Below are 7,697 nucleotides of genomic sequence, written 5' to 3'. Positions count from 1 at the left end.
GACACCATTGACCCGGTGTCGACCAGACATGGGACTGTAACACCACCCATAAGCACCGCTAAGGTGGGGCAATCTGCCACCAAACTTTCGGGGTTATCCATTGCAGACTCTGAGCCTAAGGGGCCCCCACCTGAACTTTGGCTCAGTAGTTCAGGGGGCGAAAGTTTCCCTGGTTCTGAGGGCGCTGCCTGCCATTGGAACTGGGGCGCATTGGAGCGGGAACTGGCAGTGGAGCAACATACTCTCCCTCGCACTCCCTGGCAAAGTGGCCTGGCTTTTGACACCTTCTACAGATTACTGTTTTCTTACGATTTGGTTGGGTTCCATGGGGGTTGCTTAGGGTGGCCAGACTTTGCGTCAGGTGATTCAGTTGCTCTTGTTGATTTTTAAGAATGTCTTTTAGTTCACCTAACTCAGCACTAAAAGAGTTACCTGCCTGGCCATAGCTGGGATGGCTTTGCTGAATGGTGTGTTGCAGACCAAATACAGAAGGGACAGAGTGGCTTCTACTCCTCCCACCCCCGGGCACCCCCTCTTGTTCCCACCTAATTGCTTCAGTGCGGACAATGATCAAGGTGGAAGTAGGGTGGCTTCGAACATATTGCTTCAGCTCCCTGCGAAGAGCACAATCAGAAACCTGCTCAACAAATTGATCTCTGAGTAACACATCTTTGTTTGGCAGGTCATTCGGAGTCTTCAGAACAACTTTTTCCATGAGACACATTAAAGCATGAGAAAATTCTTGCAATGTTTCACTTTCTTGTTGCTTTCTTGAAAAGAACTCTTCTTGCAAAGACACATATGACCTAGTACACCCATACAATTCCTGTAATATAGCTAAAAGCTGTCCTGGATCTTCCTTCTCCTCTCTGGAGCGGTACTTAATCTCTTCCCGAGCCTCTCCCTCTAAATGGTCGAAAATGAAAAGTGCCTGCTCGGCTGGCGACAGGTGTCTGGCACGAATGCTAGCCTGGACCTCCTCGACCCACTCAACAATGTTTAAACCAGTCCTGCCCCGAAACATTGGACATTTCCTCTCTCTCGGTAAATAAACCAGTCTCTCAGTTACCAGACCATTGACTGAAGGGTTTCCGGAGACAGAGGAGCTTGTTGAGGCGGAGCTGGTCCCAGGAAGACTGTCGTCCCATCGTTGACGCATCTGTCGATTTTCAGCCTGCAGCTGTGCAACCAAGTCCTTTAATTGGGCTATTTCCTCCTCCATGGAAAAGCAGAGCAGAAAGGGTTAACAGAGTACCAGGAGGCAGCGGGGAGATCCTTCCAGGACCTGCTGCTGTTTTGCCCCAAATGCCAAAATTAAACAAACCAAAAAAAATTGCCTTAACCAACTGAAATGCCAAAATGAAAACTACACGTCTCTGCCTTAACAGTATCCTGCCGACAACGCCAAGAATGTGACAGGGCGGGCGTGGGGATTTTATGGATTTTCTCTTAAACTACAAAATAAACTACAGACAACGCCACCTGGGGACTTGCACCCCAGGAGATACACAAATAAGGAAACCAAAACAGGAAAATTAAGGACACATAAGTTCGAAAGAACTGAAGAGGCAGTCGTGTTATCAAAACATAAAAAAGGTATTTATTATAGTAAATCAAATTTACTAAATATATTAAAACACTAATCAAACAAAGGAATAAACAAAACTGAAGCAAAATAAGGCAAAACAGGGCAAAACTAGTAACAAAACTGAAGCAAAATAAGGCAAAACAGGGCAAAACTAGTAACAAAACTGAAGCAAAATAAGGCAAAACAGGGCAAAACAACAGCAGTTAAAACACCTAAAAAAGAAGAAAGAAACCATTAATAAAAACACTGATAACATGTAAAGTAAAACCAAAGCCACCCTACTCACCAGGAACCCTTCAAACAAATGCCAGGCTGATCTCAGGCACTCAGGTGCATTAAATATGCCGACCTGATTGATGAGCAAAGGGGGGAGGGGCAGGTGAGAGGCTGTGTTCAAGAGCAGCATGGTTGGACTCTACTACAATCGGAACCCTGTATAATGCTAATAATGCTTATTGTCTTAGTTGTATAAGTTTGCTCGCCAAAAAGTAGTTTTAAACACAGATTAAGGATTAGGAGACTAGAACACCATATACATTTCTAGCATACAGTCATATAACTAAGTGACGGCTCTATAGGAGCTCGGGATTAGGCTTCATCTTCAGAAGCACAACAGTGTCTGTGTCAAATGTGATGGTTACCTTTTCCAAATAGAGATATTTCTTTAAGACCATGCTAACCTCAGAGCTGACAGAGCTAAAGCAAAGGTCAGGGAATTATCAAAGTCAGCTAGATTTATCTGCGGGTAACCATGATTGCCTTGTCCAAAATTTCTGCAAGTTCATCAAGGAGAAATCCCTGTGTTTTTTTATGACATGGTCATCCTTAGCTCTATGTTGTCTGATACCTTTTCCTGCAACTATATACTCAATCTGTAGTGAATAGCAAAGTAAGTGTATTTATATAGCACATTTAATCACAGAGGCAATTTATAGTGCTTTATACAATACATCAAAAACATCATGACAAAGGGAGTGGGGTACTAGAACAGCCTTAAGTCCTTATTCCAGCGGTTGTACCTATCTTACTGGAGCAGTCAAATTTCACATGGCTCGCTTGTTAACTTGTTTCCGTGAGCTCGGTCAGCTGCCCTGCTGGAAGCTACATACAAACTCAGACATGTGAAATACCATGTCGTCATGCTAAGACCATGGTGATATGCCATAACCAACATATATTTCATTTACCAGCTGACTGATGATAGAATATTAGGCCTTTTTCTGCTTATAATTAAAGTGTTTATTGCAATATTGTATTGTTGAATAAAGGTTTGATCACCAAATACAAAGGAATGATTAGATATCCATTGTATGAATGATTGTTGCTCGCATTTATATTATATCAGTTATTATCTGTGTTTTAATCTAATTGTTTAAGATTTTAGTTCAGAGGTTAAATGTATTCTGTGAAGAGGTCATGCAGAAGTGAGTGCACATTCCAACATGTGTTTTGATGTGGCCCTTTAAACTGAATCACTCACCAAATCAAACATAGGTTTAGTTTAAGGCCCTGAACAGTTAATCACTCACCCACTTTTATATAGGTTGAGTGAGCCTTGATTCTTCATTACCTAAATTGTCTTCTCCTTAAAAAGAATTAGTTACTAGACGAGATGTCAGGTTGTGATAAGAAACAGGTAGGAAGTGTCTTTCCCTACAGATTGGACAAAGGATTCGGGAGTATGATGCACCAATGAGAGAAGCGGAACCAAACATCAGGAGGCGCATAATTTGGAAAGCTGCCCAATCGGAGGAAGGAAACCGCACATTCTCAAATGCATAATTTGGTTAGATATTCTCTGTCTAATATATAAAAGGGTTCAGGGAAAGATAGTCGGGGCTCAGACTTCGCGAACTGACCAGGTATCTGTCTGTCGTCAGGGACACGTAGTGTTGAACCCAGAGACTCTGTAACTTCTATTCTTGATTCATCGGGTTAATAAACTCTGTTAACCTGAAAGAGATGCCTCCAGTCATTCCTCTCATCCCATCAAAAGAATGCACAGAGATTTGAGGTAATTATTTAGAGGAGTCAGATTTCTATTAACAACATAGGAAAAGTTTTAAATTGTAACTTTTATCCTCCACTGACAAACCAACAATCCATACAGATCTTTGGTTAGCATGGCTAAAACATTTTGACGGGAGAAAAACTGTAATATGTGATCTTACTCATAAAATGTAATATTGGATTTACGTATGCAGCACATGGCAGCTACATCCCCTGTGGCAGTGTTAGCTCGAAGATATATGTGTGTAAATGATGTATACCAGTTAACCTTGTTATACACTCTAATGAGGCGCTTCACATTGGAGCTGCAACCATCCCGATGTCTGAATACTGCTGTCTAATACCTGATTATCATTTACCAACAAGTCCTCCAACCTATAAGACCATAGAGGTTATTATTTATACTTATTAAGAACAAGACATGCCTATTTACTTTTAAGTGTAAATTAGCACCCCTACCGGTGAACGGAGAAATACCAGTAAATCGTCACCCTGCTCTGTTACACTGCTTGATGCGCTTACCAAGGTAACTGGTAATAAGGTATTCTTTTGAGGGCGGTGTTATACGTCCGCTCGAGGTCGCTTGACTCTAAAACGTAAATATGGGTCGTAATTTGAGTTAGTCGTTTTTTGTGGAGGACAGGCTCCCATTTACTGCTTGATATTAAAAATGACACAAGATGGGAATGGAGATTTTTACATTTCATTTTTGAGAACTTGGGCTTTTTTGTAGAGTGTGGTGGCATCCAGCTTCATTACTATTTTCTGGAGGACTTCAAAATACATAACGCCAAATAGCATTGCGGCAGCTAACGCAACATTGTCCAGGTCTTGCATTACCATCTGGCCTTCAAGGACAATCCCAATGTCTTCTGGTGAATCAGTGGTACCTATCGGTTTGACAACATATATGCCCACGATTGTCTCCTCCATGGATCCTTGACAGAGGGCTTCATCTTCCTCCTGTGTGTAGAGCAGTCACAAAATGAATCAAATGAAATATAAAAACACCAAGTATGTCCACTAGAAAGAGTAAGTAAATAATATAATTCATAACAATGGTGTTTTGCACCATTCCCAAGCTGTACTACATTTGTAGCTACAGTTGTCTTGTTGCAAGTTTCTACAATAAAATCATTCTGAGCAGGGACATTTACCTCAATGTGGCTTCATAACAACAAGCTAATATCAGTTTTCAAAGTATAAAAAAGTAAATAGGCATGTCTTGTTCTAAATAAGTATAAATAATAATTTCAGAAACAGTTGCTGAATATACCATAGATATATATAAACACTAGATGACGCATACAGGATTAGGAGTAGCTACACAGTGGCCACCTTGGGTCAGGCAGCTGATGTGCTGCACTCTATGGGAGCAGATGGAAGGTGAGTGATAAGCTTAATCAAAAATACTGTTAACTCCCTGAAATGTTAACGGATATACAAATGGTTTGCTTTATTACAAACCTTATCATAAGTATGTATGAGACGTGATGTTTGTACATGTTGAAATTGCCACTTTTGTTTTTGAAAAACAACTTAATTGTGAAACATAGTTCAATCAATCAATCAATCTTTATTTGTATAGCGTTAATTCATAACAGGTGTTATCTCGAGACACTTTACAAAAAGCATGTAAAAGACCTTACTCTTTGTCTGTTAACATTAACAAAAGAGCAGGTAACAAGACCGTGCTCACTGTTAGTTAGTTGTGTCCAGCCTATTTCTGCAAGTTATCAAGGCTGAGAAAACAATCAAGATTAATGTATAGACTAAAACGAAACCAATAACGTTTTTACACAACCTCATTGATTGTCTCTGTGGATGTTGTTGTATTTATTAGCTGTCTAACTTGGTTTAGAGGCTCCCGTGTGTGCACCTTGTTACATTACGTAGTTGACTCAGCTGACCTCAGACTTATATCTTTAATCTGTTGCCTACATGTTTCAGCTGGTCCTGAAGAAAATACAATACAGTAAGTGTCAGGCTAAATAATTAGGTGTGTGCATTGTTAGCTGTTATTTACATTTTATTAATGGAATTTTAAAGGTTTTTTTTGTTTGTTTGTTTACTTTACAGAGTCGCAGGAGAACATGTACCATGACCAGAAACACGCTGGTTGGTGTGGTTGGATACTGAAAAATCAAAAAACTCAGCTAATGGATTACATTATTCAATATCTCTGTGAATTTTTTTTATTTTTTATTTTTATCAAAGTCATTAGAAACATATACTGTTCCTTCTCTGCTCCACCCAGCGGTAACATGATACTGATGTTTATACCTAAAATAAATACAGAGGCTATATTTCACTGTTATTATTTAGTTATAGGTATAGAAGTTACTAATGTAACATACCTGGGACAATTAAATGTTATAAATAATGATTTACTATAAATGCCTTGTGTGTGTAGTCATTGAGACCTGAACTAAAGTGTCTGCTAACTCCTGGATAGTCTGTGGTGCATTGTGGCGTTGGTGGATGGAGCCAGACATGATGTCCCAGATGTGCTCAATTGGATTCAGGTCTGGGGAACGGGCGGGCCAGTCCATAGCATCAATGCCTTCATCTTGCAGGAACTGCTGACACACTACAGCCACATGAGGTCTAGCATTGTCTTGCATTAGGAGGAACCCAGAGCCAACCACACCAGCAAATGGTCTCACAAGGGGTCTAAGGATCTCATCTGGGCACCTAATGGCAGTCAGGTTACCTCTAGCGAGACAATGGAAGGCTGTGTGACCCCCCAAAGAAATGCCACCCCACACCATTACTGACCCACCGTCAAAGCGGTCATTCTGGAGGATGTTGCAGGTAACAGAACGTTCTCCACGGCGTCTCCAGACTCTGTCACGTCTGTCACTGTGCTCAGTGTGAAACTGCTTTCATCTGTGAAGAGCACAGTGACGAATTTGCCAATCTTGGTGTCTTGCACGGTGTTTGGCTGTAAGCACAACCCCCACCTGAGGACATCGGGCCCTCATACCACCCTCATGAAGTCTGTCTCTGACCGTTTGAGCAGACACATGCACATTTAGTGCGTGTGTATGCTCCATAAGTAAGGTCCTTTACCTGCTTTTTGTAAACATAACAATGAGCATGATCCTGTTACCTGCTCTTTTGTCAATGTTAACAGACAAACAGTAAGGTCTTTTACCTGCTTTTTGTAAAGTGTCTCTCGAGATAACACCTGTTATGAATTGACGCTATACAAATAAAGATTGATTGATTGATTGATTGATTGATTTGTGGCCTGCTGGAGGTCATTTTGAGGGCTCTGGCAGTGCTTCTCCTGTCCCTCCTTGCACAAAGGCAGAGGTAGCGGTCCTGCTGCTGGGTTGTTGCCCTCCTATGGCCTCCTCCATGTCTCCTGATGTACTGGCCTGTCTCCTGGTAGCGCCTCCATGCTCTGGACACTACGCTGAGAGACACAGCAAACCTTCCTGCCACAGCTCACATTGATGTGCCATCCTGGATGAGCTGCACTACCTGAGCCACTTGTGTCGGTTGTAGTCTCATTTTACTACGAGATTGAAAGCACCGCTAGCATTCAAAAGTGACCAAAAAATCAGCCGGAAAGAATCGAAACTGAGAAGTGGTCTGGGGTCGCCACCTGCAGAACCACTCCTTTATTGGGGGAGTCTTGCTAATTGCCTATAATTTCCACCTGTTGTCTTTTCCATTTGCACAACAACATATGAAATTATTTGTCAATCAGTGTTGCTTTCAAAGTGGACAGTTTGATTTCACAGAAGTGTGATTGACTTGGAATGTTGTTTAAGGGTTTCCTTTATTTTTTTGAGCAGTGTATATTTATGCAATATACACTCAAGCTGCATTAATAACCTGTACACAAGAATTACACCTGTATGTAAACTAAACAGCTTCTATTTCAAAAATAAATAGCAAAGAAAAACTTACATGTTTCCTTAATGTGTCCTTTACTTTTTAAAATAAAAAAATTCATCGTATGCTGTATAAGTGAAAGAGCTTTGTGAGCAAATGTCTTAGTTGTCAATCAAATATAAAAAAAACACACACACTTGCAACTAATGGTCTACCACATTAATTTTCAGTCTTTTTCCACTTTCTTATACTG

Source organism: Symphodus melops (genome assembly GCF_947650265.1).
Source record: "Symphodus melops genome assembly, chromosome: 2".
NCBI lineage: Eukaryota > Metazoa > Chordata > Actinopteri > Labriformes > Labridae > Symphodus > Symphodus melops.
Note: the sequence above shows the minus strand (reverse complement) of the source record.